Source organism: Equus caballus, chromosome 23 (assembly GCF_041296265.1).
Source record: "Equus caballus isolate H_3958 breed thoroughbred chromosome 23, TB-T2T, whole genome shotgun sequence".
NCBI lineage: Eukaryota > Metazoa > Chordata > Mammalia > Perissodactyla > Equidae > Equus > Equus caballus.
This window is the reverse complement of record NC_091706.1, coordinates 2,850,776-2,868,677: the sequence shown is the minus strand read 5'-3', so window position 1 is coordinate 2,868,677 and position 17,902 is coordinate 2,850,776.

The following is a 17,902-nucleotide window of genomic DNA, read 5'->3' as shown; positions in this document are numbered from 1 at the left end:
CCCGGCAAGTGATTCCGGAGTGTTCGCCAAGTGGTTCTGGCATAGTCGGCAGGTGATTTTGGAATGTCCGGCAGGTGGTTCAGGCGAGTTGAGCAGGTGGTTCCAACGTGCTTGGCAGGTGCTTCCGGCGTCTCCGGCACGTGTTTCTGGCACATCTGACAGGTGGTTCCGGCATGCCCGAAAGGTGATTCCGGTCTGTCCGGAAGGTGGTTCCAGCCTGCACGGCATGTGGTTCTGGTACGTCTCAGAGGTGGTTGCGCATGCCCAACAGGTGATTCCGGACTGTCTGCCACATGGTTCTGGCACGTCTGAGAGGTGGTTCCGGCATGCCCGGCAGGTCATCCCAGAGAGTCCTCCAAGTGGTTCTGGCATAACACGCAGGTGATTTTGGCGTGTCTGGCAGGTTGTTCCGTTGTGCTTGGCAGGTGGTTCAGGCTTGGCCGGCAGGTGGTTCCAGACTGTCCAGGACGTGTTTCCAGCTTCTCCGGCAGGTGGTTCTGGTACGTCTGAGAGGTGGTTCCGCCATGGCTGGCAGGTGATTCCGGACCAGCCCCCAGGAGGTTCTGGCATAGCAAGCAGTTGATATTGGCCTGTCCGGCAGGTGGTTCCAGCGAGTGGAACAGGTGGCTCCGGCGTTCTTGGCAGGTGGTTCCGGTCTGTCCGGTAGGTGTTTCCGGCGTGTCTGGCACGTGCTTCCAGCACGTCTGAGAGGTGGTTCCGGCATGCGCGGCAGGTGATTCCGTAGTGTCCGCCAGGTGGTTCTGGCGTACCCGGCAGGTGATTTTTGCGTGTCCGGCAGGTGTTTCTGGCGAGTCGAGCAGGTGGCTCCGGCATGCTCGGCAGGTGCTTCCGGCGTCTCCGGCACATAGTTCTGGTGTGTCTGAGAGCTGGTTCCGGCATGTCCGGCAGATGATTCCGGAGTGTCCCCCAAGTGGTTCTGGCATACCCGGCTGGTGATTTGGGCATGTCAGGTAGGTGGTTCCGGCGAGTCGAGCAGGTGGCTCCGGCGTGCTCGGCAGGTTGTTCAGACGGGTCTGGCAGGTGTTTTCCGTCTGTTCGGGGTGTGGTTCCAGCATCTCATGCACATGGTTCTGGCACGTCTGAGATGTGGTTCCGGCCGGCCCGACAGGTGTTTCCACAGTGTCCGCCAAGTGGTACTGGCGTAGTTGGCAGGTGATTTTGGCATGACCGGCAGGTGGTTCCAGCAAGCCCGGCAGGTGATTCCGAAGTGTTCCCCAACTGGTTGTGGCGTAGCCGGCAGGTGATTTTTGCGTGTCCGGCAGGTGGTTCTGGCGAGTCGAGCAGGTGGTTCCGGCGTGCTCGGCAGGTGCTTCCGGGGTCATTGGCACGTGGTTCTGGCATATGTGAGAGGTGGTTCCGGCATGCCCGGCACGTGATTCCGGAGTGTTCGCCAAGTGTTTCCGGTGTAGCCGGAAGGTGATTTTGCATGTCCAGCGGTCGTTCCGGCGTGTCGAGCCGGTAGTTCCGGCGTGTCCGGCAGGTGGTTCCGGTCTGTCCGGCAGGTGGTTCTGTGGTGTCCGGCACAAGGTTCAGTCTGAGAGGCTGTGCCGGCATGCCCCTCACGTGATTCCGGCTTGTCCCCGAAGTGGTGCTGGTGTAGCGGGCAGGTGATTTTGGGGTGTCTGGCAGGTGGTTCAGGCGAGTTGAGCAGGTGGTTGCGAGGTGCTCGGCAGGTGCTTCCGGCGTCTCCGGCACGTGTTTCTGGCACATCTGACTGGTGGTTCCGGCATGCCCAAAAGTTGATTCCGGTCTGTCCGGTAGGTGGTTCCGGCGTGCACGGCACGTGGTTCTGGTACGTGTCAGAGGTGGTTGCGTATGCCCAACAGGTGATTCCGGACTGTCCGCCACGTGCTTCTGGCACGTCTGAGAGGTGGTTCCAACATGCCCGGCAGGTCATTTCGGAGAGTCGTCCAAGTGGTTCTGGCGTAGCCCGCAGGTGATTTTGGCGTGTCCGGCAGGTGGTTCCGCCGTGCTCGGCAGGTGGTTCAGGCATGGCCGTCACGTGGTTCCAGTCTGTCCAGGACGTGTTTCCAGCTTCTCCGGCAGGTGGTTCTGGTACGGCTGATAGGTGGTTCCGCCATGGCTGGCAGGTGATCCCGGACTGTCCCCCAGGTGGTTCTGGCATAGCCAGCAGTTGATATTGGCCTGTCCGGCAGGTGGTTCCAGCGAGTCGAACAGGTGGCTCCGGCGTTCTTGGCAGGTGGTTCCGGTCTGTCCGGTAGGTGTTTCTGGCGTGTCCGGCACGTGCTTCCGGCACGTCTGAGAGGTGGTTCCGGCATGCGCGTCAGGTGATTCCGTAGTGTCCGCCAGGTGGTTCTGGCATACCCGGCAGGTGATTTTTGCGTGTCCGGCAGGTGTTGCTGGCGAGTGGAGCAGGTGGCTCCGGCATGCTCGGCAGGTGCTTCCGGCGTCTCCGGCACTTGGTTCTGGTGTGTCTGAGAGCTGGTTCCGGCATGTCCGGCAGATGATTCCGGAGTGTCCGCCAAGTGGTTCTGGCATACCCAGCAGGTGATTTTGGCATGTCAGGGAGGTGGTACCGGTGAGTCGAGCAGGTGGTTCCGGCGTGCTCAGCAGGTGGTTCAGGCGGTTCTGGCAGGTGGTATCCGTCTGTTCGGGGTGTGGTTCCAGCATCTCATGAACACGTTTCTGGCACGTCTGAGATGTGGTTCCAGCCGGCCCGACAGGTGTTTCCGCAGTGTCCGCCAAGCGGTTCTGGCGTAGTTGGCAGGTGATTTTGGCATGACTGGCAGGTGGTTCCAGCAAGCCTGGCAGGTGATTCCAAAGTGTTCACCAACTGGTTGTGGCGTAGCCGGCAGGTGATTTTTGCGTGATCGGCAGGTGGTTCTGGCGAGTCGAGCAGGTGGTTCCGGCGTGCTCGGCTGGTGCTTCCGGGGTCATTGGCACGGGGTTCTGGCATGTCTGAGAGGTGGTTCCTGCATGCCCGGCAAGTGATTCCGGAGTGTTCGCCAAGTGGTTCTGGCATAGTCGGCAGGTGATTTTGGCATGTCCGGCAGGTGGTTCAGGCGAGTTGAGCAGGTGGTTCCAACGTGCTTGGCAGGTGCTTCCGGCGTCTCCGGCACGTGTTTCTGGCACATCTGACAGGTGGTTCCGGCATGCCCGAAAGGTGATTCCGGTCTGTCCGGTAGGTGGTTCCAGCCTGCACGGCATGTGGTTCTGGTACGTCTCAGAGGTGGTTGTGCATGCCCAACAGGTGATTCCGGACTGTCCGCCACATGGTTCTGGCACGTCTGAGAGGTGGTTCCGGCATGCCCGGCAGGTCATCCCAGAGAGTCCTCCAAGTGGTTCTGGCATAACACGCAGGTGATTTTGGCGTGTCTGGCAGGTTGTTCCGTTGTGCTTGGCAGGTGGTTCAGGCTTGGCCGGCAGGTGGTTCCAGACTGTCCAGGACGTGTTTCCAGCTTCTCCGGCAGGTGGTTCTGGTACGTCTGAGAGGTGGTTCCGCCATGGCTGGCAGGTGATTCCGGACCAGCCCCCAGGAGGTTCTGGCATAGCAAGCAGTTGATATTGGCCTGTCCGGCAGGTGGTTCCAGCGAGTGGAACAGGTGGCTCCGGCGTTCTTGGCAGGTGGTTCCGGTCTGTCCGGTAGGTGTTTCCGGCGTGTCCGGCACGTGCTTCCGGCACGTCTGAGAGGTGGTTCCGGCATGCGCGACAGGTGATTTCGGAGTGTCCGCCAGGTGGTTGGGGCGTACCCGGCAGGTGATTTTGGCGTGTCCGGCAGGTGGTTCAGGCGAGTTGAGCAGGTGGTTGCGACGTGCTCGGCAGGTGCTTCCGGCGTCTCCGGCACGTGTTTCTGGCACATCTGACTGGTGGTTCCGGCATGCCCAAAAGTTGATTCCGGTCTGTCCGGTAGGTGGTTCCGGCGTGCACGGCACGTGGTTCTGGTACGTGTCAGAGGTGGTTGCGTATGCCCAACAGGTGATTCCGGACTGTCCGCCACGTGCTTCTGGCACGTCTGAGAGGTGGTTCCAACATGCCCGGCAGGTCATTTCGGAGAGTCGTCCAAGTGGTTCTGGCGTAGCCCGCAGGTGATTTTGGCGTGTCCGGCAGGTGGTTGCGCCGTGCTCGGCAGGTGGTTCAGGCATGGCCGTCACGTGGTTCCAGTCTGTCCAGGACGTGTTTCCAGCTTCTCCGGCAGGTGGTTCTGGTACGTCTGAGAGGTGGTTCCGCCATGGCTGGCAGGTGATCCCGGACTGTCCCCCAGGTGGTTCTGGCATAGCCAGCAGTTGATATTGGCCTGTCCGGCAGGTGGTTCCAGCGAGTCGAACAGGTGGCTCCGGCGTTCTTGGCAGGTGGTTCCGGTCTGTCCGGTAGGTGTTTCCGGCGTGTCCGGCACGTGCTTCCGGCACGTCTGAGAGGTGGTTCCGGCATGCGCGGCAGGTGATTCCGTAGTGTCCGCCAGGTGGTTCTGGCATACCCGGCAGGTGATTTTTGCGTGTCCGGCAGGTGTTTCTGGCGAGTGGAGCAGGTGGCTCCTGCATGCTCGGCAGGTGCTTCCGGCGTCTCCGGCACTTGGTTCTGGTGTGTCTGAGAGCTGGTTCCGGCATGTCCGGCAGATGATTCCGGAGTGTCCGCCAAGTGGTTCTGGCATACCCAGCAGGTGATTTTGGCGTGTCAGGGAGGTGGTACCGGTGAGTCGAGCAGGTGGTTCCGGCGTGCTCAGCAGGTGGTTCAGGCGGTTCTGGCAGGTGGTATCCGTCTGTTCGGGGTGTGGTTCCAGCATCTCATGAACACGTTTCTGGCACGTGTGAGATGTGGTTCCAGCCGGCCCGACAGGTGTTTCCGCAGTGTCCGCCAAGCGGTTCTGGCGTAGTTGGCAGGTGATTTTGGCATGACCGGCAGGTGGTTCTGGCGAGTCGAGCAGGTGGTTCCGGCGTGCTCGGCTGGTGCTTCCGGGGTCATTGGCACGGGGTTCTGGCATGTCTGAGAGGTGGTTCCTGCATGCCCGGCAAGTGATTCCGGAGTGTTCGCCAAGTGGTTCTGGCATAGTCGGCAGGTGATTTTGGCATGTCCGGCAGGTGGTTCAGGCGAGTTGAGCAGGTGGTTCCAACGTGCTTGGCAGGTGCTTCCGGCGTCTCCGGCACGTGTTTCTGGCACATCTGACAGGTGGTTCCGGCATGCCCGAAAGGTGATTCCGGTCTGTCCGGTAGGTGGTTCCAGCCTGCACGGCATGTGGTTCTGGTACGTCTCAGAGGTGGTTGCGCATGCCCAACAGGTGATTCCGGACTGTCCGCCACATGGTTTTGGCACGTCTGAGTGGTGGTTCCGGCATGCCCGGCAGGTCATCCCAGAGAGTCCTCCAAGTGGTTCTGGCATAGCACGCAGGTGATTTTGGCGTGTCTGGCAGGTTGTTCCGTTGTGCTTGGCAGGTGGTTCAGGCTTGGCCGGCAGGTGGTTCCAGACTGTCCAGGACGTGTTTCCAGCTTCTCCGGCAGGTGGTTCTGGTACGTCTGAGAGGTGGTTCCGCCATGGCTGGCAGGTGATTCCGGACCGTCCCCCAGGTGGTTCTGGCATAGCCACCAGTTGATATTGGCCTGTCCGGCAGGTGGTTCCAGCGAGTCGAACAGGTGGCTCCGGCGTGCTCGGCAGGTGGTTCCGGTCTGTCCGGTAGGTGATTCCGGCGTGTCCGGCACGTGCTTCCGGCACGTCTGAGAGGTGGTTCCGGCATGCGCGACAGGTGATTTCGGAGTGTCCGCCAGGTGGTTCTGGCGTACCCGGCAGGTGATTTTGGCGTGTCCGGCAGGTGTTTCTGGCGAGTCGAGCAGGTGACTCCGGCATGCTCGGCAGGTGCTTCCGGCGTCTCCGGCACGTGGTTCTGGTGTGTCTGAGAGCTGGTTCCGGCATGTCCGGCAGATGATTCCGGAGTGTCCGCCAAGTGGTTCTGGCATACCCGGCTGGTGATTTGGGCATGTCAGGTAGGTGGTTCCGGCGAGGCGAGCAGGTGGCTCCGGCGTGCTCGGCAGGTTGTTCAGACGGGTCTGGCAGGTGTTTTCCGTCTGTTCGGGGTGTGGTTCCAGCATCTCATGCACATGGTTCTGGCACGTCTGAGATGTGGTTCCGGCCGGCCCGACAGGTATTTCCACAGTGTCTGCCAAGTGGTACTGGCGTAGTTGGCAGGTGATTTTGGCATGACCGGCAGGTGGTTCCAGCAAGCACGGCAGGTGATTCCGAAGTGTTCCCCAACTGGTTGTGGCATAGCCGGCAGGTGATTTTTGCGTGTCCGGCAGGTGGTTCTGGAGAGTCGAGCAGGTGGTTCCGGCGTGCTCGGCAGGTGCTTCCGGGGTCATTGGCACGTGGTTCTGGCATATGTGAGAGGTGGTTCCGGCATGCCCGGCAGGTGATTCCGGAGTGTTCGCCTAGTGTTTGCGGCGTAGCCGGCAGGTGATTTTGCATGTCCAGCGGTCGTTCCGGCGGGTCGAGCCGCTGGTTCCGGCGTGTCCGGCAGGTGGTTCCGGTCTGTCCGGCAGGTGGTTCTGTGGTGTCCGGCACGAGGTTCAGTCTGAGAGGCTGTGCCGGCATGCCCCTCACGTGATTCCGGCTTGTCCCCGAAGTGGTGCTGGTGTAGCGGGCAGGTGATTTTGGCGTGTCCGGCAGGTGGTTCAGGCGAGTTGAGCAGGTGGTTGCGACGTGCTCGGCAGGTGCTTCCGGTGTCTCCGGCACGTGTTTCTGGCACATCTGACTGGTGGTGCCGGCATGCCCAAAAGTTGATTCCGGTCTGTCCGGTAGGTGGTTCCGGCGTGCACGGCACGTGGTTCTGGTACGTGTCAGAGGTGGTTGCGTATGCCCAACAGGTGATTCCGGACTGTCCGCCACGTGCTTCAGGCACGTCTGAGAGGTGGTTCCAACATGCCCGGCAGGTCATTTCGGAGAGTCGTCCAAGTGGTTCTGGCATAGCCCGCAGGTGATTTTGGCGTGTCCGGCAGGTGGTTCCGCCGTGCTCGGCAGGTGGTTCAGGCATGGCCGTCACGTGGTTCCAGTCTGTCCAGGACGTGTTTCCAGCTTCTCCGGCAGGTGGTTCTGGTACGTCTGAGAGGTGGTTCCGCCATGGCTGGCAGGTGATCCCGGACTGTCCCCGAGGTGGTTCTGGCATAGCCAGAAGTTGATATTGGCCTGTCCGGCAGGTGGTTCCAGCGAGTCGAACAGGTGGCTCCGGCGTTCTTGGCAGGTGGTTCCGGTCTGTCCGGTAGGTGTTTCCGGCGTGTCCGGCACGTGCTTCCGGCACGTCTGAGAGGTGGTTCCAGCATGCGCGGCAGGTGATTCCGTAGTGTCCGCCAGGTGGTTCTGGCATACCCGGCAGGTGATTTTGGCGTGTCCGGCAGGTGTTTCCGGCGAGTGGAGCAGGTGGCTCCGGCATGCTCGGAAGGTGCTTCCGGCGTCTCCGGCACTTGGTTCTGGTGTGTCTGAGGCTGGTTCCGGCATGTCCGGCAGATGATTCCGGAGTGTCCGCCAAGTGGTTCTGGCATACCCAGCAGGTGATTTTGGCGTGTCAGGGAGGTGGTACCGGTGAGTCGAGCAGGTGGTTCCGGCGTGCTCAGCAGGTGGTTCAGGCGGTTCTGGCAGGTGGTATCCGTCTGTTCGGGGTGTGGTTCCAGCATCTCATGAACACGTTTCTGGCACGTCTGAGATGTGGTTCCAGCCGGCCCGACAGGTGTTTCCGCAGTGTCCGCCAAGCGGTTCTGGCGTAGTTGGCAGGTGATTTTGGCATGACTGGCAGGTGGTTCCAGCAAGCCTGGCAGGTGATTCCAAAGTGTTCACCAACTGGTTGTGGCGTAGCCGGCAGGTGATTTTTGCGTGATCGGCAGGTGGTTCTGGCGAGTCGAGCAGGTGGTTCCGGCGTGCTCGGCTGGTGCTTCCGGGGTCATTGGCACGGGGTTCTGGCATGTCTGAGAGGTGGTTCCTGCATGCCCGGCAAGTGATTCCGGAGTGTTCGCCAAGTGGTTCTGGCATAGTCGGCAGGTGATTTTGGCATGTCCGGCAGGTGGTTCAGGCGAGTTGAGCAGGTGGTTCCAACGTGCTTGGCAGGTGCTTCCGGCGTCTCCGGCACGTGTTTCTGGCACATCTGACAGGTGGTTCCGGCATGCCCGAAAGGTGATTCCGGTCTGTCCGGTAGGTGGTTCCAGCCTGCACGGCATGTGGTTCTGGTACGTCTCAGAGGTGGTTGCGCATACCCAACTGGTGATTCCGGACTGTCCGCCACATGGTTCTGGCACGTCTGAGAGGTGGTTCCGGCATGCCCGGCAGGTCATCCCAGAGAGTCCACCAAGTGGTTCTGGCATAACACGCAGGTGATTTTGGCGTGTCTGGCAGGTTGTTCCGTTGTGCTTGGCAGGTGGTTCAGGCTTGGCCGGCAGGTGGTTCCAGACTGTCCAGGACGTGTTTCCAGCTTCTCCGGCAGGTGGTTCTGGTACGTCTGAGAGGTGGTTCCGCCATGGCTGGCAGGTGATTCCGGACCGTCCCCCAGGTGGTTCTGGCATAGCCAGCAGTTGATATTGGCCTGTCCGGCAGGTGGTTCCAGCGAGTCGAACAGGTGGCTCCGGCGTGCTCGGCAGGTGGTTCCGGTCTGTCCGGTAGGTGATTCCGGCGTGTCCGGCACGTGCTTCCGGCACGTCTGAGAGGTGGTTCTGGCATGCGCGACAGGTGATTTCGGAGTGTCCGCCAGGTGGTTCTGGCGTACCCGGCAGATGATTTTGGCGTGTCCGGCAGGTGTTTCTGGCGAGTCGAGCAGGTGGCTCCGGCATGCTCGGCAGGTGCTTCCGGCGTCTCCGGCACGTGGTTCTGGTGTGTCTGAGAGCTGGTTCCGGCATGTCCGGCAGATGATTCCGGAGTGTCCGCCAAGTGGTTCTGGCATACCCGGCTGGTGATTTGGGCATGTCAGGTAGGTGGTTCCGGCGAGTCGAGCAGGTGGCTCCGGCGTGCTCGGCAGGTTGTTCAGACGGGTCTGGCAGGTGTTTTCCGTCTGTTCGGGGTGTGGTTCCAGCATCTCATGCACATGGTTCTGGCACGTCTGAGATGTGGTTCCGGCAGGCCCGACAGGTGTTTCCACAGTGTCCGCCAAGTGGTACTGGCGTAGTTGGCAGGTGATTTTGGCATGACCGGCAGGTGGTTCCAGCAAGCCCGGCAGGTGATTCCGAAGTGTTCCCCAACTGGTTGTGGCGTAGCCGGCAGGTGATTTTTGAGTGTCCGGCAGGTGGTTCTGGCGAGTCGAGCAGGTGGTTCCGGCGTGCTCGGCAGGTGCTTCCGGGGTCATTGGCACGTGGTTCTGGCATATCTGAGAGGTGGTTCCGGCATGCCTGGCAGGTGATTCCGGAGTGTTCGCCAAGTGTTTCCGGCGTAGCCGACAGGTGATTTTGCATGTCCAGCGGTCGTTCCGGCGGGTCGAGCCGGTGGTTGCGGCGTGTCCGGCAGGTGGTTCCGGTCTGTCCGGCAGGTGGTTCTGTGGTGTCCGGCACGAGGTTCAGTCTGAGAGGCTGTGCCGGCATGCCCCTCACGTGATTCCGGCTTGTCCCCGAAGTGGTGCTGGTGTAGCGGGCAGGTGATTTTGGCGTGTCCGGCAGGTGGTTCAGGCGAGTTGAGCAGGTGGTTGCGACGTGCTCGGCAGGTGCTTCCGGCGTCTCCGGCACGTGTTTCTGGCACATCTGACTGGTGGTTCCGGCATGCCCAAAAGTTGATTCCGGTCTGTCCGGTAGGTGGTTCCGGCGTGCACGGCACGTGGTTCTGGTACGTGTCAGAGGTGGTTGCGTATGCCCAACAGGTGATTCCGGACTGTCCGCCACGTGCTCTGGCACGTCTGAGAGGTGGTTCCAATATGCCCGGCAGGTCATTTCGGAGTGTCGTCCAAGAGGTTCTGGCGTAGCCCACAGGTGATTTTGGCGTGTCTGGCAGGTGGTTCAGCCGTGCTCGGCAGGTCGTTCAGGCATGGCCGTCACGTGGTTCCAGTCTGTCCAGGACGTGTTTCCAGCTTCTCTGGCAGGTGGTTCTGGTACGTCTGAGAGGTGGTTCCGCCATGGCTGGCAGGTGATCCCGGACTGTCCCCCAGGTGGTTCTGGCATAGCCAGCAGTTGATATTGGCCTGTCCGGCACATGGTTCCAGCGAGTCGAACAGGTGGCTCCGGCGTTCTTGGCAGGTGGTTCCGGTCTGTCCGGTAGGTGTTTCCGGCGTGTCTGGCACGTGCTTCCGGCACGTCTGAGAGGTGGTTCCGGCATGCGCGGCAGGTGATTCCGTAGTGTCCGCCAGGTGGTTCTGGCATACCCGGCAGGTGATTTTGGCGTGTCCGGCAGGTGTTTCTGGCGAGTCGAGCACGTGGCTGCGGCATGCTCGGCACGTGCTTCCGGCGTCTCCGGCACTTGGTTCTGGTGTGTCTGAGAGCTGGTTCCGGCATGTCCGGCAGATGATTCCGGAGTGTCCGCCAAGTGGTTCTGGCATACCCAGCAGGTGATTTTGGCGTGTCAGGGAGGTGGTACCGGTGCGTCGAGCAGGTGGTTCCGGCATGCTCAACAGGTGGTTCAGGCGGTTCTGGCAGGTGGTATCCGTCTGTTCGGGGTGTGGTTCCAGCATCTCATGAACACGTTTCTGGCACGTCTGAGATGTGGTTCCAGCCGGCCCGACAGGTGTTTCCGCAGTGTCCGCCAAGCGGTTCTGGCGTAGTTGGCAGGTGATTTTGGCATGACCGGCAGGTGGTTCTGGCGAGTCGAGCAGGTGGTTCCGGCGTGCTCGGCTGGTGCTTCCGGGGTCATTGGCACGGGGTTCTGGCATGTCTGAGAGGTGGTTCCTGCATGCTCGGCAAGTGATTCCGGAGTGTTCGCCAAGTGGTTCTGGCATAGTCGGCAGGTGATTTTGGCATGTCCGGCAGGTGGTTCAGGCGAGTTGAGCAGGTGGTTCCAACGTGCTTGGCAGGTGCTTCCGGCGTCTCCGGCACGTGTTTCTGGCACATCTGACAGGTGGTTCCGGCATGCCCGAAAGGTGATTCCGGTCTGTCCGGTAGGTGGTTCCAGCCTGCACGGCATGTGGTTCTGGTACATCTCAGAGGTGGTTGCGCACGCGCAACAGGTGATTCCGGACTGTCCGCCACATGGTTCTGGCACGTCTGAGAGGTGGTTCCGGCATGCCCGGCAGGTCATCCCAGAGAGTCCTCCAAGTGGTTCTGGCATAACACGCAGGTGATTTTGGCGTGTCTGGCAGGTTGTTCCGTTGTGCTTGGCAGGTGGTTCAGGCTTGGCCGGCAGGTGGTTCCAGACTGTCCAGGACGTGTTTCCAGCTTCTCCGGCAGGTGGTTCTGGTACGTCTGAGAGGTGGTTCCGCCATGGCTGGCAGGTGATTCCGGACCGTCCCCCAGGTGGTTCTGGCATAGCCACCAGTTGATATTGGCCTGTCCGGCAGGTGGTTCCAGCGAGTCGAACAGGTGGCTCCGGCGTGCTCGGCAGGTGGTTCCGGTCTGTCCGGTAGGTGATTCCGGCGTGTCCGGCACGTGCTTCCGGCAAGTCTGAGAGGTGGTTCCGGCATGCGCGACAGGTGATTTCGGAGTGTCCGCTAGGTGGTTCTGGCGTACCCGGCAGGTGATTTTGGCGTGTCCGGCAGGTGTTTCTGGCGAGTCGAGCAAGTGGCTCCGGCATGCTCGGCAGGTGCTTCCGGCGTCTCCGGCACGTGGTTCTGGTGTGTCTTAGAGCTGGTTCCGGCATGTCCGGCAGATGATTCCGGAGTGTCCGCCAAGTGGTTCTGGCATACCCGGCTGGTGATTTGGGCATGTCAGGTAGGTGGTTCCGGCGAGTCGAGCAGGTGGCTCCGGCGTGCTCGGCAGGTTGTTCAGACGGGTCTGGCAGGTGTTTTCCGTCTGTTCGGGGTGTGGTTCCAGCATCTCATGCACATGGTTCTGGCACGTCTGAGATGTGGTTCCGGCCGGCCCGACAGGCGTTTCCACAGTGTCCGCCAAGTGGTACTGGCGTAGTTGGCAGGTGATTTTGGCATGACCGGCAGGTGGTTCCAGCAAGCCCGGCAGGTGATTCCGAAGTGTTCCCCAACTGGTTGTGGCGTAGCCGGCAGGTGATTTTTGAGTGTCCGGCAGGTGGTTCTGGCGAGTCGAGCAGGTGGTTCCGGCGTGCTCGGCAGGTGCTTCCGGGGTCATTGGCACGTGGTTCTGGCATATCTGAGAGGTGGTTCCGGCATGCCCGGCAGGTGATTCCGGAGTGTTCGCCAAGTGTTTCCGGCGTAGCCGGCAGGTGATTTTGCATGTCCAGCGGTCGTTGCGGCGGGTCGAGCCAGTGGTTGCGGCGTGTCCGGCAGGTGGTTCCGGTCTGTCCGGCAGGTGGTTCTGTGGTGTCCGGCACGAGGTTCAGTCTGAGAGGCTGTGCCGGCATGCCCCTCACGTGATTCCGGCTTGTCCCCGAAGTGGTGCTGGTGTAGCGGGCAGGTGATTTTGGCGTGTCCGGCAGGTGGTTCAGGCGAGTTGAGCAGGTGGTTGCGACGTGCTCGGCAGGTGCTTCCGGCGTCTCCGGCACGTGTTTCTGGCACATCTGACTGGTGGTTCCGGCATGCCCAAAAGTTGATTCCGGTCTGTCCGGTAGGTGGTTCCGGCGTGCACGGCACGTGGTTCTGGTACGTCTCAGAGGTGGTTGCGTATGCCCAACAGGTGATTCCGGACTGTCCGCCACGTGCTTCAGGCACGTCTGAGAGGTGGTTCCAACATGCCCGGCAGGTCATTTCGGAGAGTCGTCCAAGTGGTTCTGGAGTAGCCCGCAGGTGATTTTGGCGTGTCCGGCAGGTGGTTCCGCCGTGCTCGGCAGGTGGTTCAGGCATGGCCGTCACGTGGTTCCAGTCTGTCCAGGACGTGTTTCCAGGTTCTCCGGCAGGTGGTTCTGGTACGTCTGAGAGGTGGTTCCGCCATGGCTGGCAGGTGATCCCGGACTGTCCCCCAGGTGGTTCTGGCATAGCCAGCAGTTGATATTGGCCTGTCCGGCAGGTGGTTCCAGCGAGTCGAACAGGTGGCTCCGGCGCTCTTGGCAGGTGGTTCCGGTCTGTCCGGTAGGTGTTTCCGGCGTGTCCGGCACGTGCTTCCGGCACGTCTGAGAGGTGGTTATGGCATGCGCGTCAGGTGATTCCGTAGTGTCCGCCAGGTGGTTCTGGCATACCCGGCAGGTGATTTTTGCGTGTCCGGCAGGTGTTTCTGGCGAGTGGAGCAGGTGGCTCCGGCATGCTCGGCAGGTGCTTCCGGCGTCTCCGGCACTTGGTTCTGGTGTGTCTGAGAGCTGGTTCCGGCATGTCCGGCAGATGATTCCGGAGTGTCCGCCAAGTGGTTCTGGCATACCCAGCAGGTGATTTTGGCGTGTCAGGGAGGTGGTACCTGTGAGTCGAGCAGGTGGTTCCGGCGTGCTCAGCAGGTGGTTCAGGCGGTTCTGGCAGGTGGTATCCGTCTGTTCGGGGTGTGGTTCCAGCATCTCATGAACACGTTTCTGGCACGTCTGAGATGTGGTTCCAGCCGGCCCGACAGGTGTTTCCGCAGTGTCCGCCAAGCGGTTCTGGCGTAGTTGGCAGGTGATTTTGGCATGACTGGCAGGTGGTTCCAGCAAGCCTGGCAGGTGATTCCAAAGTGTTCACCAACTGGTTGTGGCGTAGCCGGCAGGTGATTTTTGCGTGATCGGCAGGTGGTTCTGGCGAGTCGAGCAGGTGGTTCCGGCGTGCTCGGCTGGTGCTTCCGGGGTCATTGGCACGGGGTTCTGGCATGTCTGAGAGGTGGTTCCTGCATGCCCGGCAAGTGATTCCGGAGTGTTCGCCAAGTGGTTCTGGCATAGTCGGCAGGTGATTTTGGCATGTCCGGCAGGTGGTTCAGGCGTGTTGAGCAGGTGGTTCCAACGTGCTTGGCAGGTGCTTCCGGCGTCTCCGGCACGTGTTTCTGGCACATCTGACAGGTGGTTCCGGCATGCCAGAAAGGTGATTCCGGTCTGTCCGGTAGGTGGTTCCAGCCTGCACGGCATGTGGTTCTGGTACGTCTCAGAGGTGGTTGCGCATGCCCAACAGGTGATTCCGGACTGTCCGCCACATGGTTCTGGCACGTCTGAGAGGTGGTTCCGGCATGCCCGGCAGGTCATCCCAGAGAGTCCTCCAAGTGGTTCTGGCATAACACGCAGGTGATTTTGGCGTGTCTGGCAGGTTGTTCCGTTGTGCTTGGCAGGTGGTTCAGGCTTGGCCGGCAGGTGGTTCCAGACTGTCCAGGACGTGTTTCCAGCTTCTCCGGCAGGTGGTTCTGGTACGTCTGAGAGGTGGTTCCGCCATGGCTGGCAGGTGATTCCGGACCGTCCCCCAGGTGGTTCTGGCATAGCCAGAAGTTGATATTGGCCTGTCCGGCAGGTGGTTCCAGCGAGTCGAACAGGTGGCTCCGGCGTGCTCGGCAGGTGGTTCCGGTCTGTCCGGTAGGTGATTCCGGCGTGTCCGGCACGTGCTTCCGGCACGTCTGAGAGTTGGTTCTGGCATGCGCGACAGGTGATTTCGGAGTGTCCGCCAGGTGGTTCTGGCGTACCCGGCAGGTGATTTTGGCGTGTCCGGCAGGTGTTTCTGGCGAGTCGAGCAAGTGGCTCCGGGATGCTCGGCAGGTGCTTCCGGCGTCTCCGGCACGTGGTTCTGGTGTGTCTGAGAGCTGGTTCCGGCATGTCCGGCAGATGATTCCGGAGTGTCCGCCAAGTGGTTCTGGCATACCCGGCTGGTGATTTGGGCATGTCAGGTAGGTGGTTCCGGCGAGTCGAGCAGGTGGCTCCGGCGTGCTCGGCAGGTTGTTCAGACGGGTCTGGCAGGTGTTTTCCGTCTGTTCGGGGTGTGGTTCCAGCATCTCATGCACATGGTTCTGGCACGTCTGAGATGTGGTTCCGGCCGGCCCGACAGGTGTTTCCACAGTGTCCGCCAAGTGGTACTGGCGTAGTTGGCAGGTGATTTTGGCATGACCGGCAGGTGGTTCCAGCAAGCCCGGCAGGTGATTCCGAAGTGTTCCCCAACTGGTTGTGGCGTAGCCGGCAGGTGATTTTTGCGTGTCCGGCAGGTGGTTCTGGCGAGTCGAGCAGGTGGTTCCGGCGTGCTCGGCAGGTGCTTCCGGGGTCATTGGCACGTGGTTCTGGCATATCTGAGAGGTGGTTCCGGCATGCCCGGCAGGTGATTCCGGAGTGTTCGCCAAGTGTTTCCGGCGTAGCCGACAGGTGATTTTGCATGTCCAGCGGTCGTTGCGGCGGGTCGAGCCGGTGGTTGCGGCGTGTCCGGCAGGTGGTTCCCGTCTGTCCGGCAGGTGGTTCTGTGGTGTCCGGCACGAGGTTCAGTCTGAGAGGCTGTGCCGGCATGCCCCTCACGTGATTCCGGCTTGTCCCCGAAGTGGTGCTGGTGTAGCGGGCAGGTGATTTTGGCGTGTCCGGCAGGTGGTTCAGGCGAGTTGAGCAGGTGGTTGCGACGTGCTCGGCAGGTGCTTCCGGCGTCTCCGGCACGTGTTTCTGGCACATCTGACTGGTGGTTCCGGCATGCCCAAAAGTTGATTCCGGTCTGTCCGGTAGGTGGTTCCGGCGTGCACGGCACGTGGTTCTGGTACGTCTCAGAGGTGGTTGCGTATGCCCAACAGGTGATTCCGGACTGTCCGCCACGTGCTTCTGGCACGTCTGAGAGGTGGTTCCAACATGCCCGGCAGGTCATTTCGGAGTGTCGTCCAAGAGGTTCTGGCGTAGCCCACAGGTGATTTTGGAGTGTCTGGCAGGTGGTTCCGCCGTGCTCGGCAGGTCGTTCAGCCATGGCCGTCACGTGGTTCCAGTCTGTCCAGGACGTGTTTCCAGGTTCTCCGGCAGGTGGTTCTGGTACGTCTGAGAGGTGGTTCCGCCATGGCTGGCAGGTGATCCCGGACTGTCCCCCAGGGGGTTCTGGCATAGCCAGCAGTTGATATTGGCCTGTCCGGCAGGTGGTTCCAGCGAGTCGAACAGGTGGCTCCGGTGTTCTTGGCAGGTGGTTCCGGTCTGTCCGGTAGGTGATTCCGGCGTGTCTGGCACGTGCTTCCGGCATGCGCGGCAGGATATTCCGTAGTGTCCGCCAGGTGGTTCTGGCATACCCGGCAGGTGATTTTGGCGTGTCCGGCAGGTGTTTCTGGCGAGTCGAGCAGGTGGCTCCGGCGTGCTCGGCAGGTTGTTCAGACGGGTCTGGCAGGTGTTTTCCGTCTGTTCGGGGTGTGGTTCCAGCATCTCATGCACATGGTTCTGGCACGTCTGAGATGTGGTTCCGGCCGGCCCGACAGGTGTTTCCACAGTGTCCGCCAAGTTGTACTGGCGTAGTTGTCAGGTGATTTTGGCATGACCGGCAGGTGGTTCCAGCAAACCTGGCAGGTGATTCCAAAGTGTTCACCAACTGGTTGTGGCGTAGCCGGCAGGTGATTTTTGCGTGATCGGCAGGTGGTTCTGGCGAGTCGAGCAAGTGGTTCCGGCGTGCTCGGCTGGTGCTTCCGGTGTCATTGGCACGGGGTTCTGGCATGTCTGAGAGGTGGTTCCTGCATGCCCGGCAAGTGATTCCAGAGTGTTCGCCAAGTGGTTCTGGCATAGTCGGCAGGTGATTTTGGCATGTCCGGCAGGTGGTTCAGGCGAGTTGAGCAGGTGGTTCCAACGTGCTTGGCAGGTGCTTCCGGCATCTCCGGCACGTGTTTCTGGCACATCTGACAGGTGGTTCCGGCATGCCTGAAAGGTGATTCCGGTCTGTCCGGTAGGTGGTTCCAGCCTGCACGGCATGTGGTTCTGGTACGTCTCAGAGGTGGTTGCGCATGCCCATCAGGTGATTCCGGACTGTCCGCCACATGGTTCTGGCACTTCTGAGATGTGGTTCCGTCATGCCCGCCAGGTCATCCCAGAGAGTCCTCCAAGTGGTTCTGGCATAACACGCAGGTGATTTTGGCATGTCTGGCAGGTTGTTCCGTTGTGCTTGGCAGGTGGTTCAGGCTTGGCCGGCAGGTGGTTCCAGACTGTCCAGGACGTGTTTCCAGCTTCACCGGCAGGTGGTTCTGGTACGTCTGAGAGGTGGTTCCGCCAAGGCTGGCAGGTGATTCCGGACCGTCCCCGAGGTGGTTCTGGCATAGCCAGCAGTTGATATTGGCCTGTCCGGCAGGTGGTTCCAGCGAGTCGAACAGGTGGCTCCGGCGTGCTCGACAGGTGGTTCCGGTCTGTCCGGTAGGTGATTCCGGCGTGTCCGGCACGTGCTTCCGGCACGTCTGAGAGGTGGTTCCGGCATGCGCGACAGGTGATTTCGGAGTGTCCGCCAGGTGGTTCTGGCGTACCCGGCAGGTGATTTTTGCGTGTCCGGCAGGTGTTTCTGGCGAGTGGAGCAGGTGGCTCCGGCATGCTCGGCAGGTGCTTCCGGCGTCTCCGGCACTTGGTTCTGGTGTGTCTGAGAGCTGGTTCCGGCATGTCCGGCAGATGATTCCGGAGTGTCCGCCAAGTGGTTCTGGCATACCCAGCAGGTGATTTTGGCGTGTCAGGGAGGTGGTACCGGTGAGTCGAGCAGGTGGTTCCGGCGTGCTCGGCAGGTGGTTCAGGCGGTTCTGGCAGGTGGTATCCGTCTGTTCGGGGTGTGGTTCCAGCATCTCATGAACACGTTTCTGGCACGTCTGAGATGTGGTTCCAGCCGGCCCGACAGGTGTTTCCGCAGTGTCCGCCAAGCGGTTCTGGCGTAGTTGGCAGGTGATTTTGGCATGACTGGCAGGTGGTTCCAGCAAGCCTGGCAGGTGATTCCAAAGTGTTCACCAACTGGTTGTGGCGTAGCCGGCAGGTGATTTTTGCGTGATCGGCAGGTGGTTCTGGCGAGTCGAGCAGGTGGTTCCGGCGTGCTCGGCTGGTGCTTCCGGGGTCATTGGCACGGGGTTCTGGCATG